The following is a 23,155-nucleotide window of genomic DNA, read 5'->3' on the forward strand; positions in this document are numbered from 1 at the left end:
ATTTTTTTAAACAAGTATTTTTGCAGAGGTTTTTTTGCCATTATTGATTGCACCTCTTAGCTGCAGTAGTGGTGCTGCGGTAGCATTGTCGCCTCATAGCAAGACGTTGTCCCGTTCAATTCTCAGTTAGAGCGTCTTCTGTGGGAGGCATATGTGAATGAGGCGTGCCTTCGTTGAAGGTTGTGTGTCAGGGCTGGTAACCCAGTACGTAAAAATCCACTACCAATCATTAGTGGACCGGAGTTCCGCTGTGGTGATCCCTAACCGGGAAAAGCCAAAAGACACAAACAAACAATTGATTGCACCTCTTAGATGACCCGATTTGCCAGGAGCTTCTGAATCTCCATGCCTGCTTCCCATCTCCAATGGGGTGGAATGTCTGGAAGACATGAGGGATTCAAATCTGGAATTTCAAAAAATGGTACTGAATAGCTTCTGGATAGGACTCTTAACACCCATGCATCTTAGGTGACAGCTTCCCAAGCTTCTGGGTGTACAGCTAAAATGACTCCCAACTGCCTCCAGAGCAGGACAGTTGGACAACCCTTCAAGATCACTGAAGAAGTCTCATGGAGGAAGCTCTGCAGAAGCCCTGATTCTGGCACTCACCCCAGTCGTGTGAGTGGTGTCCATTATGGGAACCCACAGGAATAGCATCTTGAAAAGACTGTTGTGACTTCTTGAAGAAAAGACGTTTTCCCTCTTCTGGTTCCATGAGAAGGACCACTGAGGGGTAGTAAAATGTAAGTCAACAGCTGACATCTTACCCATCTTGCTCACTCCTGATCAAGCTAAGATTAATTCTCAGCCCAAACAGAAAGGATCCATCAAATGGGACATTAATAAAGAATGCCTTGAAGCAGTCCACAGAGTTGTACAACAACCTCATCTAAGCATGGCAATCCATGGCAATGCCAGCGCCAGTCACTCTGGATGTTCCATTGACCACAATGAATAACAACCTCATGGAAATAGTAACTATTGGTTGTAAGGTCGACAAATAAGAATTCAGAGCCTTGCATGAGATTCCAGACTCCACTGTGTCTTAACAACTCTTGACACTTCCAATATGATCAACAGGATGGCCCTTTGAAGCCTGGTCAAGTGAGCTAAATTTAGCACCCACACAGCAAATGCTGCTGAGGTGTAAGAGTGCTTCCCTGAATTGTCCAATGCCCATGATTCCCTACTTGGGAGATGGATCAAGGAACTCTCTTCCAAAATGTTCTTGGGAGCATCTGCCAGCATGACTGCATTTACTTCTAGTCCCTTACTTACCAGTCTTTAGGAGGGGTGATTATCTTATCTGGCTTCTTGGGAATCCACCGTATCAGGCTCCTTCCATGTTCCCAGAGACACCAGCCTGATCAGTGCATCTGGAGGGGGAACCATCCAGAACATGGATGGGCCCAACCTACAGGCCTCCAAAAATACTAACTTCTCTGAAGTGGGGGCTTCAGTGGTCCATCCCTATGATGGGACACGCTCCAACAGATCACCAAAGGAAAGTCATAGCAGGGGGATTTAGAGGACCGCCCCTTTCCTCAAAGTTAATATCCTCCATAAGGGACTTCACAGGTAAGTCCAGGTACTTCTGCTTGCATGGCCTCTTACCCAAGACTTCCTGCTCTGGAGATGCCAGAGCAAATGGGGAGAGGCAGGGGTTCCAATGGGGGGCAGAATGGGAGACAACCAAGGTTGGCTGTCTAACAGCAGATTGATGAACGGTCACAGGTGTTGATGTAAGAGAAGGAGGAGGGCACTAACTGTACTTGACCATTCTGTCTCCTGGCAAGAGCACATCCTTTCTACGCCATTGAAAGCCAAAGCAGTCCGACCAAAACTGAAGGATCCAAAGGACCCAGACTCCAGCGGAGCCACAACTTGCACTGAAACAGAGACCAAAGCAGAGCTATTAATGGCAGATGTCCCAAAGGCAAGGGATGACCCCAAAGCTGCAATTGTTGAACCTGACCTGAGACACCCACCTGAATACATAATCTCCAACATGGCCAGAGTAAAGGAAACAGTTAGGAGCAAGAAAAAAAAGTTTGGCCACGCTGATGGCTCAGACCCGCAAGAAGGAAAGAGTGCCACAGAAGGCCTCTGATCCATGGCACCCACTGGAGGAAACCAAGCTGACTGAAACACCAGGGAGACAGCCCTAAGCCAAGGGAATGATGCCCAATTGCATCTATAGCAAAAAATCTCATCACTTGCTCTAAATCTGAAATGTTTAGGCTGCTGACTGACCTGGATAACCAAGTCGATGAAGCTACTGAAGGGGCGTTGCAGGTCCATCTGGGAGGCAGGTACTCTGCTGATCAGATCTGAACTGCAGAAGCCTGGATCCAAGGCTGAGGAAGAGAGTACTCTGGCAAGAACAATGGTGGAGTAGACAGAGAGAAAGCTGACCTAACCTGTTCTGAAGCAGCCTCCTTGGAGAGAAGGGACTTGAGACATTCAAAGCCAATTGGCACCGACGGTGACCAGTGCCTAGATGTTGGAGCCACCGGTGGAGCCATGAAGGGATTCAAAGTTCTTGAGAACTTTGGATCCAGAGGACTAAATGCAGCAGCAGATGTACAAGCTGGAGCAGACTGCTTATGGCCCCATGTAGAAGACTGGGGTCCTTGGATCCAGGTCTATGACCCCTATCAGACTTATCTCCCTTGCTGGAAGAAGAATTGCTGGAAGAGAGGCAGCCCTTGAACAGTAACTTTGCTCTCCTCTCTAATGGATGGAGAGCCGAAGCCTTCACAAATGAAGCAAGGGAACTCCAGATGGACAGCCCCAGACAGTAAACACATCTATCATGGGCACACACAGAATAAGTAAACCCTAAAACGCATACATAACAGAACACTAAATAGTCCTACTACTACAGAAAAAAAACACTAACAGTAATCTACAAGGAAAACACTACACTCAAACACACTAGGCAGGAAAAGCCAACACACGATGCTAAACTTAAACCTACACTACCCAAGATAAAACTACCCATCACCTATAACTAAACACACAAACAAAAGTATACTACAAAAAGCGAAAAAAAAAAAGTTACCAGTGAGCAATGGGCGTAGCTGCTGTCCATGAATGGTTGCAGAACAGATCTGAGATACTCAGAGCTGAGTGAGGCATTACGGGTACAGGAAGTAGAGCTTGGCCAGATGAAGTCTGAGATACGGAGGGAGGAATCAGAGTCGGACCTATAACCCACAGGTTGAATCCAAACAGAAAAGACAACATGGGATCATTCAGTTTCCTATCTTGACAGCATAATTTTAACAGTAAAAAAGCATCAGTTTTCCTCATAAAATAATAGATAGTGGAAGGCATTCCCAATAGAGACTTAACTGCCCAGCTCTTGAAGATTACTAACTGACCAACAGTTCCATGGCATCCGCAAAAGAGAGTGCTCTCTTCGGAAGCAAAACAGCGCTGAGCTTTTCATCCTCTAACTGGCCATCTGTGGAGCTCTGCTCAAGCTCCTGACAGTTGCAGCAAAGAAGGACCCCTTAGATTTGTGATGCTAGCCAGTCATAGGGGGTAGGTCCCAAACAGCTTAGGCTACTGCAACAGGGATCCTATGTTCGAACATCAACTATTCAGCATTTCCGGCTTTTAATAATGGTCATCAGATCATTCCACTTAAAAAACCTCTGTGTACTACAGTAGTTTTTAACCGAACAGCAAACCTGGCAATCACTTATAAAATAAGTCCAGTTAAATGAGAACTAGAAGAGGGACTGAACTATGCAACAAGTGATTTGTTCATGACAGAAACAACTGTCGATACAGGTTAAAAACATCCACCTGATAGCAAACATTTAAAGCTGACAAACAATACAGACGTTTTGAAATTAATTCATTTTGGCATTAAACGTGCAGAATGGAAAAAAAGGCAACACCACAAAATTACACAGGATGACGAAGTTAAGGGGCTATATTCAATAAAACAGAAGATACCTTTGTATTTAACCCAACCCAATTACAACTTGATATGGGAAAAGTACAGTTTTGTACCTACCATAAATGTAGATGTCCGAACTGGATAGCATCTGCAGTCATAACAACTGGGTTGTCCTGTCCCGTCAGCAGCCCCTTGTCGGCCGGATTCCAATCAGTGTTTCTTGCCCCAGATGCCAGAAGCCCTCTTGCAGGCTAAAATTTGGATAGATGCCAATGTTTCCAAATAGATAGAGGTAAACACAACAATAAGCATGTATGTACATATATACAAACAAATACACCAAAAGACTCCCTGACTGCAGATGCTATCCAGTTCGGACATCTACATTTATGTAGGTAAAAAACTGTACTATGTCCTTCATGGATGCATCTGCAGTCATAACAAACTGGGTAGAATACCATAGCCAACTAGGGAGGAGGATAGAAGTAGATTATGGTGTGTTTAGGATCCCTGCAGTACAGCAGTGGCAAACCCTGCTCGGGATCTGGAATATAGAGGCAAATTATAATGCTTGGCAAATGTATGCACGGAGGTCCAAGTAATAATGTCTTTGGCCACCACCTCTCGTAAGAAGGCTGTGGTAGTGGCTGTGCCCTTGTAGAATGAGGTCTTATGTTCTGTGGAATTGGTTTTCCATGGAAGATCCATTTGGAGATTGTCTGTTCCTTCCTTCCTGTTGCATAGGCTACAAAAAGTTGGTCAGTCTTTCTGCTATTTTTGTTCTGTCGAGGTAAGTAGTAGCTGTCTATGTACATCAAAGGTATGCGTATTCTTTTCCCTCTGTTTATTGCCTGCTTTAAAGACACTCTGGATACCACCTTGGGCATAAATGTAGGATTAGTCCTCATGGACACTCTATCTTGGTGGAAGATTTGCCATTAAGGCCTGTAGTTCTGAAACCCTCCTTGCTGAAGTAATTGCCAGTAGGAAAGCAGTTTTCCATGACAGGTGTTGTAGGTCTGCTGTTGCAAGTTTAAATCCCAAGCTGGTAATGGTCAGGTGGATCAAAGCTGTATTCTGCTGAAATAGCTGATGCATGTATCTTGATGGAGGAGTAGGACAGGCCTGAATGAAGAAGTTCGCAGATACTCCCAGATGTTAGGCATATCTATGTTTGACACATCTTTTTTCTCTTCCGTTACTCCAAATGACAAACCTTTTCCATTTGTGTATCAAAGGAAGAGGGGGAATGCATATGCTGTTAGGTCATTCTGCAGGGGTATGAATGAGTGCCTCCCTGTTTGTTGATGTACCAATGGTTTGAACTTTTGCCAGTTTTACTGCAGCATTTCTTTTTTTAGGTTGATGCAGGTGAAGTTGATCCTGTGTCATCCGTCTGTTAGGCTGCTGTTGGTCTGGTGGCTTGCTCTGCATTGACTAAAGGTAGCCTAAGGTTTGCCTGCTGGCATGCCTGAGCCCACCATAGGAACTCTGTTTTTAAGCATGGAATTAGGGATTTTCTGTGTTTGTACTGTGTCTCTGTGTTGGGACCAAATTCTTTAGGTACCACTGTAGTTTAGATTATGCATGATGCATGAGAAGCCCAAGGCCTGCAGTACTTTCTTTGTCAGCTTGCTTTTGTTGTCCCCCCTAGCAGCAGCATCGTCCAGGTATATGGGTAAATTTGAATTCCTGTAGTCTGCAATGGCAGGTATGCCTCCTTGAGAGAGTTAGTTACCACCAGACTCCTTGCCCAGCATGATGGAAAGTTGCTGTAGGGTCAGCATTTGAATTTTGGGACAATGATGTATGTATTTAAGGTGCTGTTTTTGATTTGGAGGTAGATTTGGCATTCTTTTGACTGGTAAGGTGTGGAAGGAAAGTGTAACCTTAATGATATGGTTTGTAAAATCCACTTGTCTTTTGTTATGTAGTGCCAGTTCCTTTAGCCACATGCATGCTTCTTATCACTGTGCCTGTCATGGGCTGTCTAATGAAGCCCTCCAGTGCATCATAGCCACATTTTAAGAAATGGTTCCATCTCTTATAACATATTTATCAAAAAGATTCATCGATGGTTAGTTTAGTTTTAACTGATCAACTATAAACTCTGTATCTTGCATATGTGAAACTGACAGTTTAAAGCTCAGCTGAGAGAGTAGCTGAGAGTGTAGACCTTGCCCCCCCTGTCTAATGACCCTGCTTCCCTTCAGAAGGAGTAGGTTTTTTAGCTGGTCGTCGCTACTTGCCTTGGGACCCTGGGATATAGTTTCTGGGTCTGCCAAACATATCAGAGAACAGGAGAACAGAGAGAAAGGGAGAAGAAGCCTGTGCTGTGGGAGGTGGAGGAGGTCCTTTAAGTCTTCTCTGGTCTGAAAAAACTTGTGAAAATTCCTGTTGTTCGCATGGCATGCATGGGGTTTTCCCCAGAGGAGATTCTCTTCTCTGGAGAAGCTGCTGAATGGGGAATTTTTTCAGCATCAGGAAAATAAAAGAGAAGAGAGCCTCCTCTGGTGGTCAGTTTATGTCTGATTTCATCAGCAGAATCATCAAGGACACTGGCTCAGGGCTCTGCCCAAAGAGTTGAGTAGGTTCAGCTAGTTTCAGACACAGATCCAGGGTTTTTTCGGTTCGGAGAGGTTCGGGTCGGTTTAACCATGGTTTTTGCTTAACCATGGTTCGCTTAGATGAACCGGACGTGATTATCTTTCTTATCTTTATAGATTTTTGGTAGATTGGGTGAGGGGGAGATCGTACGCAAAGCATATAAAAATCAAAATGAAAAAACTACCGACGCGGCTCTCGCTCTGTCGGCTGCGTTCGTCGCGGCGGCAGAACAGGCTGCTAGCAGGCTGCTTTCACGTCGTGGGGCTGGGCTAAACAAGAGAGTGGAAGGTGGAGGTATTTATTTGGTGTCTTCCAGAGGGTTGACATAATAAACTTTTTTCTGACATCTGAGGGAGGAAAAGAGTCTCCCCAACGGGTAGCTTTCTTTTCTAAGAGTAGTAGTAGTATTCGGTTAGGGTATCCTAATCTCCGACCGACCGTAATGGTGAACAGCGAAGGGCGCGCCGCTGCAAGAAGACTGAGGAAAAAAATGGCCGGGCTGATGCTTTTATACCGAAGACCAACAGAGATGACGTCGGCCAGTATGACTGCAGATGCATCCATGAAGGACATCTACTACAGATAAGGTTGTATTCTGTCAAGTAAAGTAACATCTTGTGGCTGCAAGAATTTTTATTTGGGGGAGGGTGGAATTTGGTACAATGGTTAAGGAGTTTATCTCACATCTACAAGGCTGGAGTCTCACCTTGAAAAAGGAAGTTGGCTAAGCTTAAAATGGCTCACAAGGGCAGATGGCCTAATACTTGTGAGTTACCTTCTAGATTGCATAAAGATGCGTTTAACAGCAGACATACTCATATTGCTTCAGCAAATTCTTATAAAACAGAATTTTGAACAGTTCTCAGTAGTGAATATTTTAAAAACAGGCAGATGGAATTACAAATTGCACTGTAAATATCTGCTACAGCATACAGAGCATTCATTGTAACAAAAGTTCTTCAAAAAGACAAACCTTTTCAAACTGATGCCACTTTCGAGATTTACTGCAAACACAGAAGTATTCACAGAGACTGAAACAGATGCCTTGAGCTCGACTTGAACAGCCTTGACAAGATACGTACAGCTGGTGTCATAGTCAACCTGGGGAAAAAGTCATTTCTATTAAAAATTTAAATACAAGGCATTTTGACAATTCACTGTCTTAATCAGAGTCTACAATTGGCTATAACAAATGCAGTAAACAGGGCCAGTGTTATCATTTTGGGGGCTCTCAGCAAGTGTCATATCCAGTCTAAGAGTCCCCCACCCTAAGCACCTTTTAGTTTATGTTGCAGATTTTTTGAGATAGTACACACAGACTAAGTTGTAGCCTCAGTGCTTTTACAGTTTGACAGGCCTGTGTACCACTATGCGTTGGCGCATTTCACATTGGGGCATTGATAGTGACTGGTATATAGTTGCATTGATGAAACATTACAACAATCCAATGTAAGGGGTTGGCATTAGTTGAAATGGTGTCCTAGGCAAAAGGTTCCATGGCACCACCCAAGTCTTACTGTTTCATGCCCCCCCCCCCCTAAACACACACACTCACATACTGCAGTGTTCCCTCCTGTTTTCCCCCATCCTGTGGTTCCCAAACCATGCACATCACATTTTTTTCTTTCCTTTTCTCACATTTTACCTTACTCTCCAGTTTTGTAAAGAACCTATGGGCTTTCTAATATGCTCTGAAATGCAATGTCATCAACAACCTTTTCATCCAATGATGGTTTGAACAAAGTTATGATTAAAGAAAAAATTAGAATTGCTGTTCAACTGTACTTCTCCTTGCATCCTTTGAACACAAACTTACCTGGTCAAGGCAGCACAGTCATAACTCTGTAGGGATAACTGAATTTAGCCAGAGGAGTTAGGGGCTGCCAGGCCCCTATAACCCTTAGGGTTATAGGGAATGCTCTGAGTACATTTTTACCAACCTTCTGATCCAGTGGTGGCCTGAACAAAAATCATGAATAAGAAAAGAATGTCTTTTTTCTTTCTTTCAAGGAAGACATACTTTAACAAAATATCTCACAGACACTAACAAGACAAATGTTTGACAGGATACATAAATCCCGAGAATAATTCCTGCCTCACTACCCACTTAAAAATAAATGACAGACACTGTCTGAGCATTTCTCTGGTTCTAGATTGGGATGAAAGCAGAGGTTCAAATGGCTGTGGTCATGTATTGCAAGTGACTGTTGCTCTGTATATACATATATATATATATATATATATATATATATATATATATATATAAACAATCTTTTAATTTTAAAGAATTAGTGCCAATCCATAGGATTCGTCATCCTAAGAGTTATCATCTATCTAATACACAACATTGCTGTGCAAGCTTTTGTTGGTTTGACAAACGTAATAAAATATCAAAATAAGATAATATGCTGTGATTGCCCCCCACCCCCAAGACTAGGGATTCCCCAGTGACTGCAGGTTCACTGGTGCCTAACGCTGGCTATGGCAGTAAAGGAAGTGTTAATGACAGACTCATGTTACTGGAGTAAAGTTATGAAAACAGTTCCAAGAACCCAGCAGACCTCAGGTGTTCTCATATATATGAAAACAGTTCCAAGAACCCAGCAGACCTCAGGTGTTCTCATATATACAGCAGTAATGTGAACAAATTGCAAATCATTTACTGTAAGAGAGGCAGACAACACTTCTGCATCCAAAACACTGGTATAATAAAAGTAAGAGTAACAGCTATAAGCCAGTTTATTGATCAAGTTCCTTTGTTGAACAGACCTTCAAATGTTTCTAGAAGAGCACAACAGGAATGCTTCACAGAAAAAAAGAAGGTCAGTTAAGTAACAACCAATAAAATTGCAGAACCATATTAAGTACAGTTGTGCAAGTATACTTGCCATAACAGTAGACGGTTGAATGATCACTGCTGCAGTAGACTTAGCTATACGGGGTTATATCCTGCAAATTATATAAACAGTTGGTCAGCTTCTAAAGCTTTAGGGTACCTTCCACATACCCACAGAGCACAGGGGACTAAAGACAGGTCTGGGTGTCAAGTCTTTCAAAGCTTCCATGCCAACAGAGAGAGGGAGGCTGAACCCCGAAAGGCCAATGCTAAGAACAAAAAAAGAATCTAAATCCTGGTATAAACCACAGAGAGAGAAAAACACGTGATCATTCAGACATCTACTGTTATGGTAAATACTTACACAACTGTACTAAGTTCAGCATATTAATCACTGTTGCAATAGCCTTAGCTACATGGGAAGACTTCTCCTATCTCCCAAATGTAGTAAGCTATGGTAGAGTCCAGGGGAATAGGTCTAGATCAGGCTTTGCTGGGACCCGATAAGGAATCCGGCTTATAGTGCTTTGTAAAAGTATGTACAGAAGAAAAGTTGTTGCTCCTACAATACTTCTAGAATCCAATCCTTGATAAAACATCACAGATGAAGCCAAGGTACTGGATAGTGGACATTGACCCTTCCTGGAATAGATATGCTATGGTCAGTATAAGAAAAGATAATAGCCTTAGACAACCATTTGGAAATGGTCTGTTTTGATACAGATCATCTCTTCTTACCTTCACAAGAAATAAAAGACTGGTCTGTCTGAAATTCCCACAGATGAATAAAATCTGAAAAGACTCCCTGATCTAGTTTCCATTCGTGTGGGTCTGCCCTTGTCCTGCTCAGCTTATCTGCCACACAATTTTACTCTAACAGAATGTAGAATGCCTGCAGAGTGATACTATGCTGTGACGCTATATGCTTAACTAACATGGCTATCCTGCAAAGGGGGGTATGACCTGTTGATGTACCACATGACTGTGGTATTGTCTGTAACAACTTAAAGAGGTCTTAGGAACCAGAGATGACTCAGATTTGAGTGCCTTGATCACGTGAAGCACCTCTTATATTTATGTGCTTCCATCTACTCTTGGTGTCCCACACACCTTGCACTTTTATTTGTCCAGAACCTGCTCAACAATTAAAGTATGGGGTGTATGCGATGACTGACACTTTGGAAAGAGGAGAGAGAAGGGCAGACCTAGATTAAAGCATATTTGTCTTTTCTACCAAGTGATTTTGTCTTCTCACAAACCTCAGCACTAAAAAAATACAAAGGAGGTTTCTGCTCAGAACAAGGTGACTTCAGATACTTCTTTTTCATGTGGGGTCCTGCCACGGTTATTCTCATGTAGGGTCTTGCAAGGGGTATCATAAGAATTATAGATGCCATGAGACCATAAATCCTGCAGTACTCCCTTGCAGTGACTGAATTTTGAGTGGAAAGCCTCAAGAAATAGATCTAAATAAAAAGATTGAATTTTGGTCTGTGGAAAAAAAGCTCTTTGAACTGAGATGTCTAGATGACACCCTAAGAACACAATCCTGTGTGAAGGAGTGAAAAAAGACTTATGATTGTTCTCTTTGAATGCCAGCTTGTGTAAATCATCTCTCACCCAAGAGAGAGATTCCTGACACTTTGAGACTTTGCAAGATATGCAGGTTGTTTAAATATGAAACTGTGGATAACCTGTGATCTGCAATAGGCTATAAATGGAGACACTTTGTGAACACTCTTGGTACATGGGATAGTCCAAAGGTTAAGGCACAGAATGGATAATGTGATCCAGACATGCAAAACCTTAAACAAAATGCCTGAAGTTTGGATAAAGAGGGATTTGATAAGCAACTTTTAAATCTACTGTTACCAGGAAACTTGAATAAGGAAGAAGAGATAGGAGGTTGTGAAGTGACAGCATTTTGAACTTGGAAGCGATCACAAACAGGTTTAAGAAAAAAAGATCCAGAACTGGTCTCCAAGCATCTTCTTTCTTTGGCACAAAAACATCCTTGAATAAAAACTTTTTCCACCTGGGAAGGAGGAACTGGTTGGAAATTAAATAAATAAAACAGAAGAGTCTGATCTGGAGGAGGGATTACCCCCCGAAAACGAGGAATTTCTGCCCACCGCCATCTCTAACCTTGAGGAATGACCTTCAGTACCCATTTGTCTGAAACTATTGGTTGCTAAAGAGAAATAAAGTGGAGAGTCAGACGTTTAGGAAGGGAAAAGAATTACCACGTTTTTGAGGGCTTCCATAATTCCTTTTGGAACTCCTCCTTGCCATTGCTTCTTAAAATGTCTGTTTACCTGCATTTTATTGAGACTGTTTATTTTGTCTTAAGCCAAAACTGTTTGAGGAGTTGCAGAATCCCTTAAAATATTTGGAAAAGGAAAAGTAGGGCTGAAAAATCTTAGATATTCTCTTCATCAGCTTCAGTTACTTCACATTTTTTTATCACCTCTGTGATACAGGGGCAAAAAACTAAATTTCTATCCAAACCAGGGTTGCCAGATTTCCAACTGGCCAGGTAGGGACTAAAAAAAAAAAGGTCTTTCACTGTAAGTGAAGACTAAAAAAAAAAAAAAGGTCTTCCACATCAGAGTTCCGCATTAAACAGAAGTAGCTCTGTGTTTATTTTTTATTTGATTGGCCCGGGCCAATCAAAAATAAATAAACAAAGACCTACTTCTGTTTAATGCGAAACATCGCAGTTCCGCATTACACAGAAGTAGCTCTGTTTTGTGATGTTTTGATTGGCCCGTATGCCAGTATACGGGCCAATCAAAACAGAGTTACTTCTTAATGCGAACTGATGTTCCGCATTAAACAGAAGTAGCTCTGTTTTGCCATGTTTTGATTGGCCCGTATACCGGCATACGGGCCAATCAAAAATCACTAAACCCGGAGCTTCGTTTAATGAGGAACTTCCACATTAAACACAAGAAGCTCCGTGTTTAGCGATTTTTGATTGGCCGTATGCTGGTATACGGGCCAATCAAAAAAAAAAAAAAAAACAAAGCGGAGGCTGCCCGGGATTTAAACCGGCAGGCGGGACTCGGGATCAGGCTGCTGATCTCGGAACAGTCCAGCCCAAATAGGGACGTCTGCCAACCCTGATCCAAACAGAACTTAGAATCTGATCTGGGAGGTTCTGAGAATGCAGCCAGGCAAACCCCCTCTAAAAAGTACCTGAAGTATCAACTGAGTCATACTCGAACTGTAAACAGTGATTAACGACTTGTACAACAGAAGAAACTAAATTTAAAGCAGTTTTTTTTCACATGAATAAACTGCAGACAAAACATTCCCCATACTTTCACAATTAGTTAGAACAAATTAACATACAAGCCTGACAAATCAAAATTCTGAAAATTATGGGAAAAAATGTATGCATGTGCTACTTTAATTATCAATAATCTTCTCATCCTTATCAGAGAGTAGGAATGGAATTGACTAAATGTTTAGCAGCAGCAGGGTTAATTAAGGCAATAGTTGTCGGGCCAGATTTGGGAAGAGTGTATAAACACATAAAAAGACTGAGAATTTTTACAGTCCTATCTGAAAAAGACTGAGAAAGTTTACAGTCCTGCCTTTATAGAGGCAGATGGCTAACTATCAAGAAAACTGCAGGCAGTAGCACGCGCACACACACAGACACACACCAAAGCTGACAGAACAGAAAGAATGGGCAAAGGTCCTACAAATTCCTTCAGTAATAGCTCATAGCATTTTATGAGGGACTGAGGATTCTCATTGTTTACCCACTGAAAACACTGGCACATTCCGGAAACAATCTCAGAGAAAAAGAACCCCCACAGGGAGATTCAGAAGCGGAGATCTCCTTTGTGTCTGAATCAGAAATCACAGGAGAAAATCCTGTATCACTCCATTCATCTTGTCCACGTTCAGAATCTTGAATCTTTTCAGGAAAAAGTATCCCGCTTTCTTTTACCAAATCTTTTACCAAAGAATGCATCAATAGCTTAAATGAAATCCTGAGCCAGATCCAGTAAACTAATCCTGTCCTAGAACATTTGAGGAGGAGTAGAAAACCTTTAGTTTTATTTCTTTTTTGACAGGAAAATATGTTATTAATGGCAACAGTAGCTTCCCCAGAGATGGATAAAGCATTCTAACAAAACAGAGAAGCCTTTTCTGTTTCTTCTCCCAGAACAAATAAGGGTGCCACTTCCTTGCCCACTGAGGGGGCCCAAATAACCTAAGAGAACGTGGCTAATCCTTGGTCCATAGTGGCTGTAGGTGCTATACTAGAGGGATCCAAAGTAAAAGATGAGTGGTCTGAGGTACAACTTGTGGCCACAACAGTCACCTACCTGTGGCTGAAGCAAACTGCTAGCTAGATGCAGTGGCAAAAGGCTGGAAGAAGGACTGCCTATTTGTTACGCTGTCAAGCAGAAAATGGTGTCTTTTTCCGAGGAAACATGCAGCAAAAGCCAGTAAAAATTTAAAGTCTAAAAGTATTTTTTTTTTACAGAAACACAGTAAAAAGCACTACAACAACTTTTAAACTGACAAAGAAAAAAGGAAAGTGTGCTCTTGTTTCAAAGTATGATACAGTCTCATGGCAGTTCATTAAAACACAAACACCTAGCTTTAAAAGCATTACAAAAATGGACATTATTTTTTAATGGAATTTTTTTTTTCCAAAGGGATATTATCTGCTCAACAAAAAAAAGCAGCACAAGCCAACAATCAGACTCCTCAGGGGCATACATTTTGGTAACACGAAAGATCTGAAGGGCTTGGCCCTCAAACCTGTCTTTTAAGTCAGTTCAGCTCAAGATAATCAACAGTTTTGGGGTGGAAGATGGCTGGCTATTACATCATATGCAGGATATAACCCATAACTAAGGTTTCTGCAGCAGTGAATATGATGAACACTCACATTTTATATATTATATAACACACACACACACACACACACACACACACACACACACACACACACACACACACATATATATCACACAGAGCCAATATTGAGAGAGAGACTGCACTACAGTGGGGACAGGGGCAATTCCCCAATCTCAAACAGACCTCCCATTCACGTAAATGTGTTTATGTTCAAGGCTCAATAATAAGGTGCTTTACACATGCGGGCATTTGACAAACTGAACTTGATCCCCACACACACACACGCACACCTACAGCTATATATACATAAATTACTCATACATATTTATATATATGGATATATACCAAAAATACACCAATTCAATAATTGCACGATCGTGGAGCTAAGGAGGAGGAACTTCCTTTCACAGTACACAGTAGATTTGCATAAATAGTAATCCTGCTGTGCCTAATTAAACATACTTGGACAAAAAAAAAAAAACACTGAAGTAATATTGACAAAAAGACATCCACTAAGTCATTCACTAAAAATCTTGCTGCAACCAAAAGCCTATGGCAGAAACAAAAAGAAGTTGTGTCTTACCATAATGTTCCGTCTGTGTTGTTCATCTTCTTTCATTCATCACTGACGGGTTCAGTTCCAAGCCCTCAGAACCGAGTCAGCCTATTACCAAGCTTGCACCAAACAAAAAACTCCTGAGCTAAGCTTTTACCCAGAATGCCCTTCTCCCTGTTACCACAGATCGAGTTTGCCCATGTCATACAAGTAAAGCAGAGGCCATTTCTCCACAAATATCCTAAGACACCACTAGGACCCAAAGAATCCGCCAGGAGCCTTTGGCGGGGGAAGGAGGGTGGGAAGTGATGAATGAAAGAAGATGAACAACACAGACGGAGCATTATGGTAAGACATAACTTCTTTATCTGATGTTGTTAATCTTCTTTCCATTCATCACTGATGGGACAGAATCCCCAGCTACCTTATCATCCTTGGGTGGCCCTTATGGAAGAATGTTCTTAAGAACCACTGAGCCAAAGGCAGCTCTCCCTCTGGAGACCACGTCCAATTTGTAATAATTGATAAAAGTGTGGGATTTAGCCCAAGTGGCTGCTGTGCAAATATCATCCATAGAAGCCCTGGAATGGAAAGCCACAGAAGTTGCCATAGATCTGGTGGAATGGGCTTTAATATTCTGAGGCAGAGGTTCTTTTGCAAATGAATAAATGAAATGTATGCAGTCCCTTAGCCATTTTGATAAAGTGACCTTGGAAACAGTTTCCCATTCAAGGCCCAGAGAAGGAAATGAACAGTTGGTCAGTCTTATGAATCGTTTTGGTTCTGTCCAAATAGAATCGCAATTGCCTGTGTACATCCAAGGAATGTAGGCAGTGTTCTCCTTTATTAGAAAAGTTAGGGAAAAAAGCTGGAAGATCAATAGACTGATTGATGGAAAACTCAGAAACAACTTTGGGAAGAAAAGGATGAGTTCATCTGGTACTCTGTCCTTATGAAAAATTAGGTAGGGTCATTTGGTGCACAATGCCTGCAACTCTGAAACTTGTCTGGCTGACATGATGGCTACCAAGAAGAGAGATTTCCATGAGAAGAATTTGAAGTCACAATTTGTTACGGGTATGAAGGGGGGGTTCGGTCAAAGACTGGAGGACTAGTGTGAGGTTCTATGGCTCTATTGGCTGTCTGATTGGGGGTCTAATGTGAGATACTCCTTTGAGAAAGGTTTTGCACAAACGCAGTGAAATGAGCGGAATACCATTCAATCCATTATGATAATTAGAAATTCCTGACATATGTACTTGTATGGTTAGAGGCTGTGACTCCATCTTCAAAAAACTTAGACAGGTATTGTAAGACTGCCCTGACTGAAGCCGAATACGAATCTAACATCCTTTCCTTTGACCAAATGGAAAACCTTTTTCATTTGCCCTGGTATAGTCTTCTGGTGGATGGTTTATGAGAAGCCAGAATGATATCACTTGCAGGAGAAGGGAGGTCATCCTGCCTGTCAGCTAGCGGAAGTGGAGAAATCAAGCTGGACAGATTTGGATGAATTAACGCTTGGGGCAAATAGATCAGATCTGGAAAAGGATCCAGAATCCATGGTGGGTACAACAGATGAGGCCGAAGGAAGGGGAACCAGACTTGTCAAGACCAAAATGGGGCTATGAGGATCACCTTGCATTTCAACTGAATGGCTTTCTTTAAGAACTGTGGAATCAGAGGAATGGGAGGATAGGCATAGAGAAGTCCATGGGCCAATCATGAATCAGAGCGTCCCTCGGGGACTCCCCCTTTGGGAGGAATAGGGCAAAATAGCTGCTGCATCTGTTGTTTGAAGGGGAGTCAAAGAGGTCGCAGCAAGGCTGGCCCCAATGGCTGAAAATTTCTGCCGCTACTTCGGGATTGAGGGACCACATGTGGGGCAAGATAATACATCTGCTCAGCTTGTCTGCAATCATGCTGGAGCTCCCTGGGATATGCGTTGCTATCAGAAAGCAGTTAGAATCTATCACACATTGCCAAATTTTCATGACCTCTCGACACAGTGGGTAGGATTTGGTTCCACCTTGCTTGTTGATATACTAAACTACTGACATATTGTCTGACTGAACTGCAATCGTTCCAGAGGGGAGGACCGGATGGAATGCTTGCAACACTAACAGCACCACTCTCAGTTCCAGAACGTTGATATGCAAGTCAGCCTTCAGTGTGAACCATGCGCCTTGGACTGTCTGTCCCTGGAAATGGCCTCCCCACCCTATCAGGGAAGCATCCATGGTCACAATGGCCTTGGGCTGAGGGGGCTGGAATGGGCGGCTCCTGGCCTCATCCACCAAAGAAGGTCCTGTTTGCAAGAGTTGGTTATCCGGATCTGAAAGCATAGGGGGTGATGATTCGGGAACCAGTGAGAGAGAAGAGGCAATTGGAGGATTCGCATATGCAGTTTCACAAGACACACTATTGGTGTGGAGGCTGCTATGGATCCTAGGACCTGAAGAACTTCTCTCGCCGAGACTTTGTTTTGACAGAGTATCACCCAGAGCTGAAGCCTCAACCTCTGGAGTCTGTGAGCTGGGAGACAGGATCAAGTGTCGAAGAATGGCCTGATGAATTCTATCTGCAGGGCTGGAGTAAGGTTGGATTTCTCCCAGTGCACAGTTATCCCCAAAATTTCTGCCAGAGAAAGGGTGTATTGCAGGGCTGTTACTAGAAGATGCTTGGTGGGGGTGGTAAGGAACCAATCGTCCAAATACGTTAACACCTGGAATCCTTGCAGTCTCAAGTAAGCTGTGACCACTGCCATGCACTTCGTGAACACTCTGGGGGCTGTAGAGAGACCGAATGACAGGGTGCAAAACTGGTAATGATTGGCTCCTAGCTGGAAGCGAAGCAGACTCCTGAAGCATTTGTCCATTTTGATGCGATAATATGCATCCCAGAGATCTATCGAGCACATCCAATCTCCCTCCCTGAGAAAGGGGAGGATGGACAGAACCGTGACAATCCGGAATTTGGTTTGGGAGAGATGTTTGTTCAAACTGTGATGGGTCTCCAGTCCTCTGTCTTTTTTGGCACCAAAAAGAATCTTGAGTAAAATCTGGATCTGCATTGGTCTGGTGGGACTAGTTGGATGGCTCTTTTTTGATACAACTTTCTTACTTCTGAAGCTGCTTCTTCCCTCTGACTGGGTGGAATGTTGGGAAGTTCTGTTGGAAGTTTTGGATAAGATATGAGGAAATGGTGTAACCTCTGGTAATGATGTTCTGCACCCAATGATTGGTGATGATAGAGAGCTAGGCAGGTTGGTGCACAGAGAAAAGATCCCCGACTGCTTCCAGAGGCAAACAACTGGGCCACTCTTCAGGAGTGCTGGTAAGGCTGTCCAAAGAAGGAGTCTCTGGAGCCTTGGTTGCGTGGACCCCCTCTGCCTCTTCTGGAATTTTTACCCCCTCTGCCCCTGAAGGAATCCTCACCACATGCGGCACAGAAAGGATCATGGCATCTTCCCACTCCTCTGGTTCCTGGAGAAGGAACATTGAGGGTTGGAAAAATGGAGGCCTATGGCAGACAGGGTCTTACCATACTGCTCACACCTGGCCAAAGTGTCCTTTACCTTGGAGCCAAACAGGAAAGATACTTTGATGGGAGCATTCAAAAAGTAAGACTTGAAGGGATCCGCGAGGTCACAAATTCACATCCAGGCGTGACACCTCATAGCTATGCCTGAACCTGCAGCTCTAGCCACTTCTTCGGTTGTGTGTGAAAGCAATTCATGGACGAACTGGAGATCGATTCCAGGGTTGTGAGCTGTGAGGCAACTTTGTCCCTCACCTTGTCAGACATCTGTCCTGCGAGTGTTCCAGAGAGTTCGGAAATCAAGTCTCTTTGGAGCCTCATAAAATGTGCCAAGGAGTTCAGGGACCATGTGGCAAAGGTCGCTGAAGCAAAAATTTGCTTCCCCAATCTGTCCACAGCCTGGAACTCTGTTTTGGGTGGGTGGGCAGCAGGACTCCCTTCATCTAGGTCCATTTTAGTAGCTGCCGCTACCACCATAGCATCGACTGGTAAACCTCTGGACCAATGTGGGTGTTCCTCAGGTGGGGAGAGAATTTTGTCAGGTCTCTGAGGGATCACCTCAACAGAGTCAGAGTTCTTCCAGGTGCACTGCACTACGAGCTGAACTAGCTCATCTGTAGGTGGGGTCACCCAAGAGGTAGAAGGCCAGGTGCGGAAAGCCTGCAGGAACATGGACTCCTCAGAAGAAGGATTAGTGGGCTTCCAGTCACCCCCGTTTCAACATTTTAAGGATGTCTTCAAAGGAGACATCATCAGGAGGTGACCATGGGGACCCATCACCATCATCGAAATCTGTGTCCTCTGTAAGAGAGTCCTCAGGTGAGTCTACATGCTTCCTCTTCCATGATCTCTAATGTGGGGGCTCCTCAGTGGGGGCTTCTGAGGAGGACTTGGAAGAGTGGGTACCCTGTACAGTGGGTTCCTGTGGCTTCCCCACCTGGAGTCCCGGGGAGGTGGGGCACACCCTGCTGCATCGAGCCCACTCCTGAGGATGGAGCCTCAAGCAGGATTGGAGCAGACAAAACTCCCGGTACCGAGGATGGAACCGAAGAAATACTCGGAACCGTGCCACCAACCGAAGAGCCCACAGCCCAACCACGGGGTTGTGGAAGGACTGATTCAGTAGGAACAGAGGACCAAAGGGATGGTCCCAGAGTCAAAGTGAGGTCCTCTACTGGTGCCAAGACAGACGGGGGTTCCAAGAGATGTCGGAGCAGAAGGCTTTGGAACTGAGGTGGTCAAAGGAGGAGAATAGGATGAAGTCCGTGAGGAGATCAACCCAAATCCCGAAGGGGGATGGGTCCTGGAGGGCATGGGTATCCCCCTGCCTGCCAGCAGCTGATCCACAAGATGCAACCACATCGAGTTCTGAAAGGCTCCTGGTGGATCTAGTGGATACTCCCGACAGGGAGTCTGGTCAATCAAGGAATGGGCTATACACTTGGCCTAAAAATGGATCTACGGATGGAGAGTATCGGGTCCATGGTGCGGGGTCTACTGGCACCCAAGTCTCATGTTTGGAGACCGGAAGCAGTGGAGTCAAATCTATTGTAGTCGGAGCTGTAATACAGCTCGGTGCTGAAGAGCCACTCAGAGCCGATACGGCAGGTTGAGTCATCATTGCAGAGATAGGCATCGAAGGCATGCACAGTGCCGAAGTGACATCCAGTGTCGAAGTCGTAATAGGCAGTTTTATGATCAGTGCCAGAAACGGTATCGGAGCCGATGCTGGCACCGATAAAGTAACAGTCGTACTGCCTGGAGCAGGTAATGTCAGAGTTGACAAGGCAGACTTATGCTCCGAAAAAAGTTTTTGTACCTTAGGTTTGACAGACATGCCCTGGTCACCTGAGGGTGAAGAGGGAACTGAATGGGACTTTTTTTATGTTTCCTAGGAGGGGTTGAGACCTCCGTCGCAGAAAGGGCCTCTGAAAAGGGCAATTTAAGTAGGTCCTTTAAAATAACTTATTCTTGCGCTCATTCAGAGTGCGCTGGCTAAAACATTGGCAAATTACGCAGGCAGGCTGCACTGAAAGATGGGGCACCCCCAAGCAATAAACACAATAATTGTGAGAGTCACTGTTAGGAAGTTTAACCTTACATGAAGTAAAGTGCTTGAAACCTGAGGTACCCTTGACAAGTTAACAACAATCAAAATCTTCAAATACTATGTCAAATCCTATTTAGTCTAGTCTAAAATTAAAAAAAAACATTGTATCTATCCCAAGAGCAGAAACACACAACTAGATAGAGAAGGAAAGAATACCAGCTATGGTATTCAAGGAATACCACAAAGGTAAGGAGAGAGGGCTTTACCACCAATGATACTTAACAGATTACCAAACGGGTAGAAGGAAAAAGAAACGGGGTAAATCTAACTATAAAAGTGAAGATCAAAGAATATAAATCACTAACAATAACAGAGTCAAACAACTTTCTCACAAAATATCCACTTAGCTGAGTGCTTGGCTGAAACACGCCTTTACTGCTAAGCAGCAAATAAGATCTGAGGTTACAGGGAGAATGACATTGTGGGTAAACGCTTAGCTTGAGAGTTTTTTAGCTGGCACGAGTTTGGTAATAGGCCAACTCAGTTCTAAGGGCTCAGAAATGAACCCATCGGTGATGAATGGAAAGAAGATTAACATCAGATTCAACGTTTCTTGAAAAAAAGCACAGAAACAGCAAAGAAACAAGCTTTTGATTAAACAGAAAGTCCCATTAAAAAAAAAAAAAGAAGTTGACAGAGAAACCAAATTATCCTTCCCTAAATTAAGCCCATACATGCTTGCAGATCACTGTCAGATAGAGTTTTCAGAAACTTGAAATTCATATGATCGGGACCATACAAGTGAATTTCCAAAAACCTGAAAGTTTTGAATGGAGATTGCGGCACAGTGCAGAATGGGAAATTTACCCTTTTTCCCACTGTAGTGCAATCTCTGAGTCGGTATACTTAATTTGCAGGGGGTGCATGGAGGCTTGCCCCCCCCCTGCAAAAATATTTAAAAAGGGTAGATTTTTGTGGAGGTTTTTTGGATGTTCATTTTCATATGGTCCTTATGAAAAATTAGGTAGGGTCATTTGGTGCACAATGCCTGCAACTCTGAAACTTGTCTGGCTGACATGATGGCTATCAAGAAGAGAAATTTCCATGAGAAGAATGTGAAGTCACAATTTGTTACGGGTATAAAGGGGGGGTTCGGTCAAAGACTGGAGGACTAGTGTGAGGTTCCATGGCTCTATCGGCTGTCTGATTGGGGGTCTAATGTGAGATACTCCTTTGAGAAAGGTTTTGCACAAACGCAGTGATATGAGCGGAGTACAATTCAATCCATTATGATAATTAGAAATTCCTGACATATGTACTCGTATGGTTAGAGGCTGTGACTCCATCTTCAAAAAACTTAGACAGGTATTGTAAGACTGCCCTGACTGGAGCCAAATATGAATCTAGCATCCTTTCCTTTGACCAAATGGAAAACCTTTTCCATTTGTCCTGGTATAGTCTTCTGGTGGATGGTTTATGAGAAGCCAGAATGATATCACTTGCAGGAGAAGGGAAGTCATCCTGCCTGTCAGCTAGCGGAAGTGGAGAAATCAAGCTGGACAGATTTGGATGAATTAACGCTTGGGGCAAAGAGATCAGATCTGGAAAAGGATCCGGAATCCATGGTGGGTACAACAGATGAGGCCGAAGGAAGGGGAACCAGACTTGTCAAGACCAAAATGGGGCTATGAGGATCACCTTGCATTTCAACTGAATGGCTTTCTTTAAGAACTGTGGAATCAGAGGAATGGGAGGATAGGCATAGAGAAGTCCGTGGCCAATCATGAATCAGAGCGTCCCTCGGGGACTCCCCCTTTGGGAGGAATAGGGCAAAATAGCTGCTGCATCTGTTGTTTGAAGGGGAGTCAAAGAGGTCGCAGCAAGGCTGGCCCCAATGGCTGAAAATTTCTGCCGCTACTTCGGGATTGAGGGACCACATGTGGGGCAAGATAATACATCTGCTCAGCTTGTCTGCAATCATGAATTTTGAGTTTCTGAAAACTCAATCATCTGATAGGGATCCATACAGGCATATAATATAAATCACAAATAGACAGATATCTAAATAATGTAAATCTACCATGAACCCCCTTCCAAAACTGGTTACATCCACCACACATCACTTCCCCCTTACAATTACTTCTATTCAGTCTCATCACTCATGCTGTATTTACTAAACATAGTAACACTGTCTTCAATTAACCACTAATTATTAGACCTTGTGTATTCAGTTTTTGTTCACAATCCTCAACTTCCATACCTTCTATTATCTATACCTTTCAAATAAATAGCTATTTATTTATTGAATTTGTTAACTGGTACACAGAACTGATCGATTTTGACTAAACTACAGTCTCAGCCCCCATGCGCCCTTTTTACTATAAGACATGTAAAGGAAAACACCTTTGACATGTTCCACATAAGACAAAATACTGGCATTCCCTCTGAAAACTACCCAAAATGTGAACATCCAGACTGTGTATTCCAACTATTTTTTTCTCATCTCTAGCAATACAGAGATTCCAGCGGTGCCATACCCAAAATTCTGAGTACTTTTAGAGACAATCTGGCTGCAAGATGTCTGGTCTTAAGAATGTTCATTTTTAAGGCTTGCTAGTTGTTGCTGAAGCACCTACCAAGGGGAGAAAACGCTGAGAGAAGAAAAGGAGCCACTTTTGTGATTTTAAGTATTTTCTTCTGATTTTTTGTTAAGTTTTACTGCTTTGCCGCCTACTTTTTGGCATTTTCCGGCTTGCTAAAGTTTATATC

At 43.3% G+C, this 23,155-nt stretch overlaps 1 long non-coding RNA gene across 2 annotated transcripts in view; it reads right to left on the reverse strand.

The window, feature by feature from the left end:
- Positions 1-3,060: 3,060 nt before the first annotated feature.
- LOC122813366 overlaps positions 3,061-23,155 on the reverse strand; it is a 212,738-nt gene continuing 192,643 nt past the window's right edge. For both annotated transcript variants that reach the window (XR_006366673.1, XR_006366672.1), the window contains exons 2-3: positions 7,494-7,621; positions 3,061-3,209 (exon numbers count right to left, since the gene is read on the reverse strand). This is a non-coding gene — a long non-coding RNA (uncharacterized LOC122813366). The remainder of the gene's footprint in view (positions 3,210-7,493; positions 7,622-23,155) is intronic.

This window comes from Protopterus annectens, chromosome 10.part0 (genome assembly GCF_019279795.1).
Source record: "Protopterus annectens isolate FY-2018-M chromosome 10.part0, PAN1.0, whole genome shotgun sequence".
Classification (NCBI taxonomy): domain Eukaryota; kingdom Metazoa; phylum Chordata; order Ceratodontiformes; family Protopteridae; genus Protopterus; species Protopterus annectens.